The 14,390-nt window shown below is 39.7% G+C and overlaps 1 protein-coding gene across 3 annotated transcripts in view; it reads left to right on the top strand.

Annotated features, from left to right (window-relative positions):
* The window catches only part of LOC136858616 (tRNA (guanine-N(7)-)-methyltransferase), a 104,107-nt gene that overhangs the window by 18,882 nt on the left and 70,835 nt on the right, over positions 1-14,390 (top strand). The window contains exon 1 of one of the 3 annotated variants that reach the window (XM_067138313.2): positions 2,901-3,464. The exons of the other annotated variants lie outside the window; for them this stretch is intronic. The gene's annotated coding sequence lies outside the window, so the exon portion shown is untranslated. Of the gene's footprint in view, positions 1-2,900; positions 3,465-14,390 lie in introns of those variants that run through there. 3 annotated transcript variants of the gene reach the window in all.

Here is a 14,390-nt window from a genome sequence, read left to right as displayed (position 1 = left end):
CCTTTTGGTACCCTGGCTCGTATAATCCCTGAAACATGTAGGGAGATATGCAATGCATTAAAGGATGACTATCTGCAGGTAGGAATATGTTTATTAATTAAAATATTGCTACAATACAGGAGAAGTTACTCTTTCATGATACATTTTTACTCTATTTCTTGCAGTAGAGCCTCTTAAGCAAGCTCTGTATTTTTTGTTTCGTTAGGAGTTTCAGTCTTTCACTTTTAATTTGTCTGAGTTCATTGGTAATATAACTCGCAAATGCCTCCTCTGCATCTGAAGCAGAAGTTGACATAGATGCATAAGGAACTCCTACAAGAGCTTCAACAAAAGAGAGACAGCATATGGTGGGACTTTTACCAGTGTGATGCGATGATCAACCACAACTGGACTCAGGGAGTCTATGAGTTTAGACACGTTGTGACCAGACTCTCAGTCCATGGGTTTCACCAACGCCTGTGTATTAAAGCGAGCTTTCATGAGCCAAGTCTGGACTGCAGGTGCAAAAGATGCGGCGAACTTTGTGAACGCTATCACGTACTTAAGTGTAAACTGAGAATAGAATCCTTAACAAAATTCTGTACAGACGACTGCTCATAAGATTTTCTTTTTTCCATGCGCATTTGTGCGCAATAAAACATTTATTAATACCTGATTAACAGTTGCCAGCACTTGGTCCTTGGGTGAAGTTTTTTTTTCTTTTTCTTTTTTTTTTTTTTTTCCCCCTAGAAGATTTGCCTGAAAAATACCTCACATTATAAAAATGTCATTAATGAAACCCTGCTTTCCTATAAAATAATATTTGAAGCTACTTAATGTATTAACTGTCCATTTCACTGGGTATATAATGCTCTGTACCATCCCTTTGTGGAGGCTGGTTCATTTCATTGCTCTTACTGGAAGCAGGTGTGTGTCTGTGTCAGACTCCTGCACTATCAATACCCCATCATCATCTAATTGTATGTCATCATTCGTTGTAATCATGGAGCTGCCTTGAAAATCTTGTAAGAAATTAATTTTCATTTCAGATTCCAGACACACATGAAAAATGGAAATTAATTGCACAAGGATTTGAAGAAAAGTGGAACTTCCCAAACTGCATAGGAGCAATTGATGGGAAACATGTTCATTTTGCAGCTCCACGATCATGTGGATCATATTATTACAATTACAAGGGCACAAAAAGCATTATTTTACTGGCAGTAGTTAATGCAAGTTACAAATTCATTTATGTGGATATTGGAACTAATGGTTGTGTGAGTGATGGGGGTGTGTTTCAGAAAACAGATTTATTTTTAGCCACGCATGATGGAATGCTGAATATACCTCCTCCTCGTAAGCTCCCCACAAGTGACAATGAGTTTCCCTTTGTTTTTGTAGCTGATGATGCTTTTCCACTGTCAACAAACATAATGAAACCCTTTCCATACAGAAGATTGACAATGGAGGAAAAGATTTTCAATTACAGGTTGAGCAGGGCAAGGTGTGTTGTAGAAAATGCCTTTGGAATTATGGCCAATGTATTCAGAGTTCTTTTAAGTAAGATAAACCTCTCAGTGGACAAAGTGGAAGCTATTGTTCAAGCCACCTGTGTTTTGCATAACTTCCTTCTGGAAGAAAACAAATCACTTTACATGCCTCCCAATAGCACTGATGAAGAAAACACACATGAAGGAAGACTGCAGCATGGAAACTGGAGAAATGGTCAGTCACTGGAGGGAATTGAGAGACAAAGTGGAAACAGGGCAGCTCAAGTACCATTGAGCATTAGAAATAATTTTAAAGATTATTTCAGTGGATTAGGGCAAGTGAAGTGGCAAGAACGCTGTGTCAATAACTACCGGTTTTGAAGGTAGAACAAAATCTTACTTTTGATTTCACTACCAGTAATACTTGTTTTGTTTCTGTATTGTTAATTAGTCTCATAATCTATGTAAATATACTCATGCATAATTCACAACTTGAATGTGCCTTATATTTATTACAAACAGTAGACCTCAATGATATGCAACTCAGTAATGCAAGTGTTTTAACTGACTAACCAGATTATTCCTACAACTTCATAGAGCATTTTTCACTCGTAATCTTCAGCATCACTATCAAAAGTGGAGACCAGTATAAATAAGAAGCACCACGATTAATTTCACAGTATATGTCTTCTCACATTAAACTCTACACCTGTTGCTGCAGTAAAAATTATCATCATATTATATTGAATAACTTATACAATTACAAAATTAGCAATGCTAGAATCACAGCGACTTCATTCATTTAAGTATAAAACATTTCACACAGTGTTTCCTATACATTCAGTTCCATTATGGTGCTTCATCTTCATAGGCATATTTTATGATGATGATCAGAATGCAAGTTATTTATTTTTTATTTTTTGATTTATTTAAGTATTTAATATACTAAAAGAGTACACATTCCATGACCGCAGACTCAATACACCCATTTTCAGTGATCTGTGACATGTTTAGATTTGATTTGCTACTTCATGGCATGATGTGGTCAGCAAGAAACAATCTGTTGTACCACATAAATGATGGCCTGTATACGTTATCAGAGCTCATTCTGCTTTTTAGCTTGGTAACTTTATTTCTGAAATCATAATGTTAAACCATTAAAACATACGCAGTATGTGGTTACTGCTGCTTAAACAACATAAGCCCTATTTATGAAAAGCTAGACTGAACTCATTATGCAACATAACCATTTAAATAATTTATCACAGGTCAACTGGCTTAGTACTAAGTACAATAAAGGAACAATTATTCCCCACTGTGTATGAAATTTAGATTCTGAAATATTAGTAAAGTTAATTAGTTGCAATAGTTGCATGAGCAGTTATTAAAAGAAAAAAACAGTAGGAAGAGGAGAGCTAGAAGGTGGTGGACCAGAAGGGATGATGGAAGGGGATTGTTATCTTTTTAGTCCAGAATTAATTGAGGTTAGAGGACACTGAATCGTACAGGAATGTCTTAAGAGTGAGTGAAGGGAACTTTGAAAAGTTGCTCCAGTTTAGTTAGACCTAGAACAGCAAATGCTGCTGCATTAGTGTCCATTATAGCATGTACAATCATAAAGAGGAAAAGGAGGAGAACTGCTAGAAAGTATTGGGTTCGACCTTGGATTCAAAGGAGAAATCATGGAAGGGGTTTGTTTTCATTACTCCAAAATGAATTGAGATTTGAGGAATCTGGAATGTTATAAATATGTTCTTCGTATGAATGAAGAAACGTTTGAAAAACTGATACAGCTTGTTCAGAAAACAGGACACAAACATGAGGCAAGCTATATCTCCTAGAGCAAGGCTACAAATAACACTCAGGTTTCTTGCTACTGGATAATCTTACACAAACCTGATGTATGCCACAAGAATACCATTTGGAACACTCTCACGTATAATTCCTGAAACATGGAGGGAAATATACAATGCACTCATGAAGGATTATATGCAGGTAAAGTTCACTTTTTACTGTACATTATTTACATTTCATTCACAGTTACCTTTTATCTCAGCTTCCATTATAACTTTTAAAATTTCATGTTTGGTTTGTAGTTGTAAAGTTTTATTTCTTATTTTCCTCACTGAGCTAGAAATAAACCTGGCAAAATCATCATCATCTTTGTCCTTTTTGGATTTAAATGACTGCAATGTTGTAGCTGCAGAAGCTAAAACTGCATCCTCAGGGGATGTCTTCTTTCTCCTCTTTTTAGATGATTCCCCTGTAAAATAAAGATTTTCCCTTTCGGTGTTTATTGATAATTTCAGAATTTGAACATTAAAATTAAATTAAATTAAATATTGGTAGCTACTGCAGAAACAATACCTGATTCATTTGCAGTGTCAACATGTAGGCGTTCATTCGATGCTGTACTTGGTCCTGGTTTATTTGCCTTTTCTTCTCCCTCATAGACAGATAACACATCATCTATAAAAAGATCTGATGTATCTGCAGTCTCCTCTTTTGTTTTTCTTTAAAAGAAAATAAAATAAAATATCAATTGCAGGTTCCAAGAACTTCAGATGGGTGACTACAAATTGCAAGAGATTTCCATGAGAAATGGAATTTTCCAAACTCTCTGGGTGCCTTGAATGGCAAACACATAACTTTTGCAGCTCCAAGGTCAAGTGGCTCACACTTCTATAATTATAAGGGCAGTACAAGCATTGTTTTACTTGCACTAGTAGATGCACACTGCAGGTTCATATATGTTGACATTGGGACCAATGGACGAGTGAGTGATAGGGGTGTGTATCAGTCCAGCTCGTTGTGGGCTGCAATGCAGAATACTACATTGAATGTTCCTCATCCAAGCAATTTACCTCACACAGAAAATGAAGTGCCTTATGTTATAGTGGCTGATGATGCTTTCCCACTGTCCTGTATTATAATGAAGCCGTTTGGATACAGAGGACTGACCAGAAAGCAGAAGGTTTTCAATTACAGGTTAAGCCTAGCAAGATGTTTAGTTGAAAATGCATTCGGAATAATGGCAAATGTTTTCAGGGTACTTTTAACCAAAATAGTGTTATCAGTGGACAAAGTTGAATCTATTACCCAAGCAACTTGTGCATTACACAACTTCTTAAATGAATAAAATAGAGGGATATATTTACCACCTCATAGTTTATTTCCAAAAAAATAAATGCCTGCCTGGCCATCAAATGATGTAGATGTTGATTCCCATAGGGAACCTAACATATTTGTCCTGAATGAGTAAATTTATAATACCAATGTAATGGTCCGTTATTGGACATCATAAATTTTCCAGCTAACTCATTCTTGGTTGCCTGCATTTCGCCCTCGTGTGCTAAGTTAGGCTCGTCAGTTGGGACTTAGCACACCACCCAAGACGCAAGGCTAGTGCATACCATGGAGGCCACTGCATAGGCTATTTGAAGCCACCAGCAGTGCCAATGCACTATGAGAGCTATGTCTCATTTCCAAAAAAATAAATGCCTGCCTGGCCATCAAATGATGTAGATGTTGATTCCCATAGGGAACCTAAAATATTTGTCCTGAATGAGTAAATTTATAATACCAATATAATGGTCCGTTATTGGACATTATAAATTTTCCAGCTAACTCATTCTTGGTTGCCTGCGTTTCACCCTCGTGTGCTAAGTTAGGCTCGTCAGTTGGGACTTAGCACACCACCCAAGACGCAAGGCTAGTGCATACCGTGGAGGCCACTGCATAGGCTATTTGAAGCCACCAGCAGTGCCAATGTACTATGAGAGCTATGTCATCTATAAGGACACTCGCAGCTTCTTTCGACCACTTAGCGCCAGCCATTTTTGTTTACGTTGTGCTTCATGGATTGTGCGCTAGATGGCAGAAAGTGTTAACATCGGCTTTCCTGATTGGTTCTTGCGTACAGTTATTTTACGAAAATAGGACATGTCCTATTTGATAAAACGTTTTACAAAACTGGAAGTTTTATCAAATTTTAATAAATTTTACCGTGAGCAATAGGCAGACAGTTTTATAAAACAAGTTGTTCAATAGATTTGACCAAAAATTTTACCGTGAGCAATGGGCCTTAGGTTGTGAATGCAAGACAACCCTTGATTTTTCACATGAAATTCTGAGGGGAAAAATGTCTTCTTCGATTTGGAGAAATACAGCATTTTGATAATGCGCTGTTAAAGCACAACAGGTTTCTGAAATGCCTGGGAGTTACCCTAGATAGAACCCTGTCCCTCAAGCAACACCTGCCATAAAATTTGAACACTTGGAACAACATTCTCCGCAAGATTTGTGGTGCAACGTGAAGCTCTAGTATCACTACCCGTTGATGCTCAGTCATTAGTCTCTGTCTTTATTTTCTCTCTCTCTCTCTCTCTCAAGTATTTAGGTTGTGTGTTTTCCCAGGATGGTAATATAGTAAGTGAGATTGAATCAAGGTGTAGTAAAGCTAATGCAGTGAGTTCGCAGTTGCGATCAGCAGTATTCTGTAAGAAGGAAGTCAGCTCCCAGACGAAACTATCTTTACATCGGTCTGTTTTCAGACCAACTTTGCTTTATGGGAGCGAAAGCTGGGTGGACTCAGGATATCTTATTCATAAGTTAGAAGTAACAGACATGAAAGTAGCAAGAATGATTGCTGGTACAAACAGGTGGGAACAATGGCAGGAGGGAACTCGGAATGAGGAGATAAAGGCTAATTTAGGAATGAACTCGATGGATGAAGCTGTACGCATAAACCGGCTTCGGTGGTGGGGTCATGTGATGCGAATGGAGGAGGATAGGTTACCTAGGAGAATAATGGACTCTGTTATGGAGGGTAAGAGAAGTAGAGGGAGACCAAGACGACGATGGTTAGACTCTGTTTCTAACGATTTAAAGATAAGAGGTATAGAACTAAATGAGGCCACAACACTAGTTGGAAATCGAGGATTGTGGCGACGTTTAGTAAATTCTCAGAGGCTTGCAGACTGAACGCTGAAAGGCATAACAGTCTATAATGATAATGTATGTATGTATGTCTCTCTCTGTGTTGCTGAGTACTGTGCCCCTGTTTGGTTAAACAGTCCCCACACCAAGAAATTGGTGTGCATCTCGACACCACCTTGAGGATAATTTCAGAATTATTAATAAAAGTCCACACCAGCTCAATGGCAGAAAATCCACTATTACCAATTCATAGCAACATCACTAACCTACAGTCCAGCAGGCTCAATTCAGTGAACCCACCCCTGTGCGCAGCTCAGAGTCTAACATAAGATAACTTTAATCTCAGTCATTGGTCACTCGGCTGGAACTTAACTGCTGTGGGTGTGCCTCCTATTACAGTGAAGGTTCCTAGATTCAGACCTAATCAGATTACTGTGGGCTAGGATGAGTAGAATTCAAACCAGTCATGGTGTATGTACTGATGGCTCCAAAAGTGGAGCAAATTGCCATCTCCAGAGTGTGATTGTGGTGCTGAGAGGCAGACTGTTAGACATATGAGTGTTCCCTGAGGGTTTACAATGGTAATCCTAGAGATTTTGTCACTGACATATGATTCAATGGACTACCTCAGGAACTGAAACTGATTTTAAGTTTCATTTCAAACTTTAACTTCTAATTGGAAAAGCTTCTCATTGTAAACTTAATTTTAATTTGTTTTAATTAGAATGTTTTTCTGGAAAAATAAAATGAAGAACACTTGGTTCACAGAGATCATGAATGATTTAGAAGAATTATTTTTATCAGTGCTCCAAATTGAAGGCAGAGAAGAGAAGAGGATTCTAAGTAATAGGATTCAAACTCGTAACATTTGAATGAAGGAAATACACCATTACTGACAACCAAAGGGCAGCCAGGTCCGACAGGATGAAGAAGTTTTGGGAGTGGAAGAAGAAGCTGAAAAGCTGACTCTCAAATACTATTAGACTTTAATGTGTATGACTGATTAAAGTGCCCCATTGGGTGTGTAAACTACGTAAAAAAAAAAGAATGTATTCTTTTATATAATTGAACCATGTTAATGTTGTATTAACAATTAATTATTTAGGGTGTTGATCAAATCATCATGCTTTCAAGAAGTCTTTAAAGAAGGTGAAACATATATGCTCAAATAAATAGTAAGTATTGCAGGAATAATTACTTTTATCTAAGATTCTTTTTTGCATACCTTTGAGATTTCTGACAAGAGGCCTTAGGTTTTCAAGTGAGAAGTATGGGATTAGGGGGAAGCCTGATAAACATAAGAGAAGAGAGGATGATTATCTCATATTTTCTTTAAAAATCACCACCACTACCAGTACAGTAAAAAATACAAATTACTGTTATGTGCCAGCCCTGTTGTAACCCCACTTCATGTTTCCTACAAGGGATGAGTAAGCCAGACTGGGAACTTCCCAGCCAGCCTAAGGACATGCCACAGCCTCTTCTTCTATTGTGCTTTTGTCTGGTTTCCCCATGTGCCTTCTCAGAGACAAAATGAGAATGTTCCATCTCTTGCCAAGCCCCGAAGATTCTAGTACTCCATCACCAGCAATATAAAAGGATACTAGCTGCAAACAGAAAAGGAGTTAATGAGCAGTTAGAGTGGTTGGAATAGGTCAGCAGTAGCGTTAGCTGTTACTGTTGTTATTGTGTTGGAGTATCGAATGTGTGATGGGTGTTCCACAAGAGTCATTAATGGAGTAGTTGGAGTGGGATGGCAGTACAGTAGAAGTCCGATAGTCTAGCATGTTCGGGACCGGCCCGGTGCTGGATTACCGAAAATGCCGGACTATCGGGTGATACCTCTTACTATGATATAGGTTAAGGCGTACAGCGAAAACAGCTGTAACAAGGCGTTTTGCAGTAAAATGTTGATCAGCAGAATCATTAGAGTAATAAATTTATCTCAAAATTAGGGCAGCACCAAATTTTCATTCAACACATTCAGTTTACAATATTTTAGTGTGACTTAAAAATCTTGAATCTTTTTGTTTTCGAGATCGTTGTCGCTTGGCATAAAAGTTATTTCTGATGATATGTAAATCAATAAGTTCAGTGGCATTATAATTAGTATCAAACTCAACAAAAGTGATAAATTTAGTTAGGTACTTTGCGGCTAGATTGCAAGGAACAATACTGTAGCAAAAACTGCTCGCAAGCAAAACAATGAACTGAACCTGTGTGTGGTGACAGCCAACAATGCCGATTGTGTCTAACAGTAGCAGACGCGTAGTGGACCCTTCCGGGTGATTTCTAACAGTGCCGTGCGCTTTAATCGCCACAAACGTAAAAAAACAAGGAACGATTAAAAAATCCTGCCGAACCATCGGGCGTTCCAGACTGTTGGATGCCAGACTAATAGAATTCTACTGTCGTGCTAGCTGTTGTCAGTGTCCTACCAAAGAGTATTGCCATGTACTGAGTGGAGTGCTGTGTGTGTACCGATATGGAGTCAGTTTGTGGAATAGTTGGTGCAAGTAGAGTGGGAACAGTGTTAAGTGTCGTGGGGAGCATCGCAGTGCTCGTTAGCACTGTTGAGTTGTTGCTGTTATGTGACTGCTAGTTAGTTGTCAGTGTAGAGTAGTTCACTGTGTGGAATGGCCGTGTGAGTTGATTGTGTGAATGGCAGACTTTCTCTGGAGTCGAGCCAAGGAATAGTAGTCATGTGTTGTGGTGGTCAGTAGCCCTGTATTCAAACCTGTCTACATGCTGCTGTTGTGTGATGGAGCATGCAAAAGTGAACGGTGTGGCCCGTCAATAAGGATTATAGCCTTTTCCAGGTAAAGACCGCCCAACTGGAGTCTTGCTGTGAGAGACTTGTAAACAGACAGCAATTAGTGGAGTGTGATCATTCATGGTTGAATATAATTGTGTGTATATAGGTTGGTCAGAAACAACATGAGCCGGGTATATGAGGTTGGTCGTGCTGATAAATAATTTGAAAGAAATAACTTAATATCTCACACCATTGTCATTTTATCAGCTTCTGAAGTTAGGCAATCAGATCGCTTCGCGGGTGAATTCAAATGAGCTTTGCATGGCAGTGTTGCTAAATCTGCACGTGACTTAAGAACGATTTGAGGGCCAAGCTGAGAAATCAGCATCAAACACAAACACACAATTGGTTTCGACCAGTGTCACCATAGCATACTTGGCTTTGGCGCGATACTATCAGCTCGTAGGTCTGTATTCAAACCTCTCCGCAGGCAAAATCTTATTTTTCGACTGGTGCTCTCAAGCTGGCCTTAAGCCACGTACAGATTTAACAACACAGCCTCGCAAAGTCCATTTAAATTTGCCCGCAAAGTGATCCGATGGGCTAAATTCAGCAGCTGATAAAATGACAACGGTGCGAGATATCAAATTATTTCTTTCAAATGATTTAACAGCATGACCAACCCTCCAGTGCTGACTTAGCCGGTTCACGTTGTTTCTGACCACCCTGTATGTGTGTGTACTAATTGGGTCATCCTGAATCAAATTAGATCGATAAAACAGGAAGTGTTTTATTCCTAGCATTACTATAAGGATTTATTTAGATAGTGAAAGACAAGAACTGTTGAACAAATACAGAAGGAGAAATGGAATCCTATAAGATTAATGGATATAACAGAAGAGGAACACCAAAGTCTAAGCATATACTTTGTATATATAAGATGAGAAGTAGATTACCAGGTGTATGCATAAGTCTTTTCCGGTTTCATTAAGAGATGGCGGCAGCGAACAGTACACTGCGTATGAATTTGACATTAACCTACCAACACACACAAGTGAAGTCCGCTGAACACTAGTGTCTGTGCTGTATCATTCAGTGTTTGTGTCGACGTTTGTGCCTGAAAAACATCATTTGCGGCACGCATTGCTTTTCTTATTTAATCAAAATAAAAATAACTGGAAGATCATTGTTTGCTGGTAGAAACATATGGTGAAAACGCACCATCAATTAGAACATGTGGGAGATGGTTTTGACCATTTAAACGTGATGATTTTAGTGTGAAAGACAGTGGGCGCTCTGGTAGATCACAATTGTGCACAGACTCTTGAAGCCCAGCGAAACCGTTTATGCACAACGCTATCGCCAAAAAGTTATTACTGTAATTTAAATCACACATTTATCAAAAGATGACCGGAATAGGTCAGAAGACATGGCAAATTGATTTTGTTACACGACAATGCGCCGTCTCACACAGCAAAACCAGTGAAAGACATCTTGAAATTGCTTGGATGGGACATCCTTCTGCACCCACCATACTCCCCCGACCCAGCGCCATCTATCACCTCTTCGCATCAATGGGGCACACGCTTGCAGAGCAGCACTTCAGCAATTTCGAGGAAGTTGGAAAATAGCTCGACGAATGGTTTGCCACAAAAGACAAGCAGGTTTCCTGGCGTGGTATTCATAACTTACCTGAAAGATAGGTGAAGTGTGTAGAAGCCGATGGCCAATATTTTGAGTAGACAAAAAATGAATTTCCCTTGTTTCTTTACCACAAAAGTCAGCAAAAACTTATGCCTTCATCTGGTATTGTGGATAGAGGGAGCATTATAAAGGAAAGCTAAGAACCCCAATTTAAAAACTGTTTACTTTTTGTTGCTTACTGTATACCAACAATTACTGGCAAATACTAATGAAAGCAATGAGCAAGAATATCAAATCATACGTAGAAAGGTAGGAAGATGAAAAGGAACACACAACAGCATAAACAGAATGGTAGATCAGTGCAGGAAGAGGAAGAAGCAGAAAGAAGAGACAAAGAGAAACATCTTTATACACTTCTGTTTTTAAATGAAAATGAAAACCTACTTCCTGTTTTCCAGTCATTGACCGGGTCAGGGATGTAATGAATGAAGCAGATATAGGCTGTTAGTACGATGGGGTCGCCACTCCCAAAGTGATTTATTAATGAATGATAGATGCTATAAAATGAGAATGGAGAGTGTTGCTGGAATGAAAGATGACAGAGAAAACCGGAGTACCCGGAGAAAAACCTGTCCCGCCTCCGCTTTGTCCAGCACAAATCTCACATGGAGTGACCGGGATTTGAACCACAGTATCCAGCGGTGAGAGGCCGACGCGCTGCTGTCTGAGTCACGGAGGCTCCTATCTGTCTTTAAATAGATGGGTTAATTTTGGTTCTTCAACATCTATTTCTTCTCAGTCTCTGGCGAGCTCGTTTGTGCTTCCCAGCTTCATCATGTGGGGGGCATCTGCACTTATTTAGGGGCCGTTTCAGTAGATCTTGTCTTAATGTGAAGAAAGCTGGAAAGGGCCAAATATTTTTTTGATAACCACTTTGGTTCATGTTTGTGGGTTACTGTAGTCACGTCCTAGTTCGTGAACCATGGGCAACGGCTGAGTGGCCTAGTAAGTGGTCCTGAGAGTCGGGATACCAGTTGATATGGAATGGAAGTGGGCATCTCGGACATATTCTGAGTCGTGGCCCTCCTTGTGCTCAGGCGGCTAGGACTATACAATTCACCGGTGGTCCAAAACCCGTTAGAGGAGAGATCCTCACTTGGACTATGTGCAAGTAGGGCAGCATCCTGCTTCATGAATTTACCGAGCTCAGAACACTTTAAGCAAGCCTCGGACCTATGGGAGTAATGGAGTCCCACTCCCATTTGACAGGCGAGGGACTCCTTGGAAACAATGTGGCGAACGAAATGGAATTCGATGGAGAGCTATCAATATTAATGGGGCTTATGGTAGAAAGAAGGTAGAACTGGCTGAGTCAGCAAAGAGGATGCATCTGGATGTGCTAGGAGTAAGTGATATTTGGGTAAGGGGAGATAATGAGGAAGAGATAGGAGATTATAAAGTGTACTTGACGGGTGTTAGAAAGGGAAGGGCAGAGTCTGGGGTAGGGCTCTTTATCAGGAATACCATTGCACGCAACATAGTTTCTGTTAGGCACGTAAATGAGCGAATGATGTGGGTAGATTTGTCAGTGGGAGGAATTAGGACAAGAATTGTGTCCGTGTATTCATCATGTGAGGGTGCAGATGAGGATGAAGTTGACAAGTTTTATGAAGCATTGAGTGACATCGTGGTCAGGGTCAACAGCAAGGATAGAATAGTGCTAATGGGCGATTTCAATGTGACAGTTGGGAATAGAACTGAAGGATACGAAAGGGTGATTGGTAAATGTGGGGAAGATATGGAAGCTAATGGGAATGGGAAGCGTTTGCTGGACTTCTGTGCTAGTATGGGTTTAGCTGTTACGAATATATTCTTCAAGCATAAGGCTATTCACCGCTACACATGGGAGGCTAGGTGTACCAGATCCATAATTGATTATATCTTAACAGACTTTGAATTCAGGAAATCTGTTAGGAATGTACGAGTGTTTAGCGGATTTTTTGATGATACAGACCACTATCTGATCTGTAGTGAACTAAGTATCTCTAGGCTTAGGGTTGAGAAAGTGAAATCTGTCTGCAAATGAATAAGGGTAGAAAATCTCCAGGACAAGGAAATTAGACAGAAGTACATGGATATGATTAGTGAGAAGTTTTGAACAGTAGACAGTAAGCAGGTTCAGAATATAGAAAGTGAATGGGTGGCATACAGGGATGCTGTAGTAGAAACAGCAAGCGAATGCCTAGGAACAACTGTGTGTAAAGATGGGAAAAGGCGAACATCTTGGTGGAATGATGAAGTGAGAGCAGCCTGTAAACGTAAAAAGAAGGCTTATCAGAAATGGCTCCAAACAAGGGCCGAGGCAGACAGGGACTTGTACGTAGATAAAAGAAACAGAGTGAAACAAATAGTTGTTGAATCCAAAAAGAAGTCGTGGGAAGATTTTGGTAATAACCTGGAAAGGCTAGGTCAAGCAGCAGGGAAACGTTTCTGGACAGTAATAAAGAATCTTAGGAAGGGAGGGAAAAAGGAAATGAACAGTGTTTTGAGTAATTCAGGTGAACTCATAATAGATCCCAGGGAATCACTGGAGAGGTGGAGGGAATATTTTGAACATCTTCTCAATGTAAAAGGAAATCATCATGGTGGTGTTGCAAACAGCCAAGCTCATGGGGAGGAGGAAAATGATGATGGTGAAATTATGCTTGAGGAAGTGGAAAGGATGGTAAATAAACTCCATTGTCATAAGGCAGCAGGAATAGATGAAATTAGACCTGAAATGGTGAAGAATAGTGGGAAGGCAGGGATGAAATGGCTTCATAGAGTAGTAAAATTAGCGTGGAGTGTTGGTAAGGTACCTTCAGATTGGACAAAAGCAGTAATTGCACCTATCTATAAGCAAGGGAACAGGAAGGATTGCAACAACTATCGAGGTATCTCATTGATTAGTATACCAGGCAAAGTATTCACTGGCATCTTAGAAGGGAGGGTGCGATCAGTCGTTGAGAGGAAGTTGGATGAAAACCAGGGTGGTTTCAGACCACAGAGGGGCTGTCAGGATCAGATTTTCGTTTATGCGCCAGGTAATTGAAAAATGCTGCGAGATGAATAGGCGGTTGTGTTTATGTTTCGTAGATCTAGAGAAAGCATATGACAGGGTACCGAGGGAAAAGATGTTCGCCACACTGGGGGACAACGGAATTAAAGGTAGATTATTAAAATCAATCAAAGGCATTTATGTTGACAATTGGGCTTCAGTGAGAATTGATGGTAGAATGAGTTCTTGGTTCAGGGTACTAACAGGAGTTAGACAAGGCTGTAATCTTTCATCTTTGCTGTTCGTAGTTTACATGGATCATCTGCTGAAAGGTATAAAATGGCAGGGAGGGATTCAGTTAGGTGGAAATGTAGTAAGCAGTTTGGCCTATGCTGACGACTTGGTGTTAATGGCAGACTGTGCCGAAAGCCTGCAGTCTAATATCTTGGAACTTGAAAATAGGTGCAATGAGTATGGTATGAAAATTAGCCTCTCAAAGACTAAATTGATGTCAGTAGGTAAGAAATTCAACAGAATTGAATGTCAG

This window comes from Anabrus simplex, chromosome 1 (assembly GCF_040414725.1).
Source record: "Anabrus simplex isolate iqAnaSimp1 chromosome 1, ASM4041472v1, whole genome shotgun sequence".
NCBI classification, from domain to species: domain Eukaryota; kingdom Metazoa; phylum Arthropoda; class Insecta; order Orthoptera; family Tettigoniidae; genus Anabrus; species Anabrus simplex.
This window is presented reverse-complemented; position numbering and strand designations above follow the sequence as displayed.